Source organism: Hetaerina americana, unplaced genomic scaffold (assembly GCF_022747635.1).
Source record: "Hetaerina americana unplaced genomic scaffold, ioHetAmer1.1.p SCAF_5, whole genome shotgun sequence".
Classification (NCBI taxonomy): Eukaryota; Metazoa; Arthropoda; class Insecta; order Odonata; family Calopterygidae; genus Hetaerina; species Hetaerina americana.
Window position 1 is genome coordinate 70,861,031 of NW_027287095.1, and position 1,007 is coordinate 70,862,037.

Genomic DNA, 1,007 nt, shown 5'->3' on the forward strand with positions numbered 1-1,007 from the left:
TAACCGGTAGATTACCTAATAAAAAATATATAAATATATATGGGTGTGGGTGTGTATATATATACATATGTGTGTGCACATATATTATAATATTTATTTTATATGTATAAATACGTTTGAAGTGTACCTTATGTAGATATATGAGTGTACGTATATGTACAGTACATCTTAAACAGTGGAATACCAATAATATGTGTGTACATACACAGATACACATACACCACACACATACATATCCAAAACCTCCAATCTGTGCTTATCACATTGCTTCAATGACCATGTTCCAGCAGTGTACAAAACCATTCTCCATAATAATGTTTCAACGAGCCTTTTCTTAACATCCTTACTCGATATCCCAGTCCTCAATCCCTCCAACCTATTAAATCCTCTTTTCTTGACAAAATTCTTCTTAGATCCCTACTAATTTCACTATTTAGGTCCACAACACTGCCAAGATACACAAATGCATAGTTGCATCTGCTCTAATTTTCCCAGCTCATACAACGCACCTTGATTTTTCAGGTAAGAATTTACGAAAGATATTTGGGTGGCAGAAAAGGATCAAAATATTTTAATGTTATAACAATACAAAGAAAATGGTAATGCTAAATTGAAAAATTAGAAGCTATATCAACATTTCTTCAGTATAGTGCAAGGAATTCATCACTGCTGCTAAATCATTTCCACAGCTCTTTCAATTTCCTCACACAAAGTCATCTTCACTTCCATAAATCACATTGCTAATGCCACAATTTTAAAGAGACATTACGACAGTCACAATTCTAACTTTCAGACTGGAAATTTTCAACTACAATAATTGACGAATCGATGGCTGTTTTATTCTTTCCATCAGTGTGACATCAAGAGTTGGTGCCTTATAACCTATCTTTCATATCAAGTAGCAGTTTTTATAATAATGTAATTTTTATGTAACGTTTCGGTTCAAAATTAATAATAATGAAATTCTGAACATCACTATCTGTTATGTTGACCAAATTATTAACATA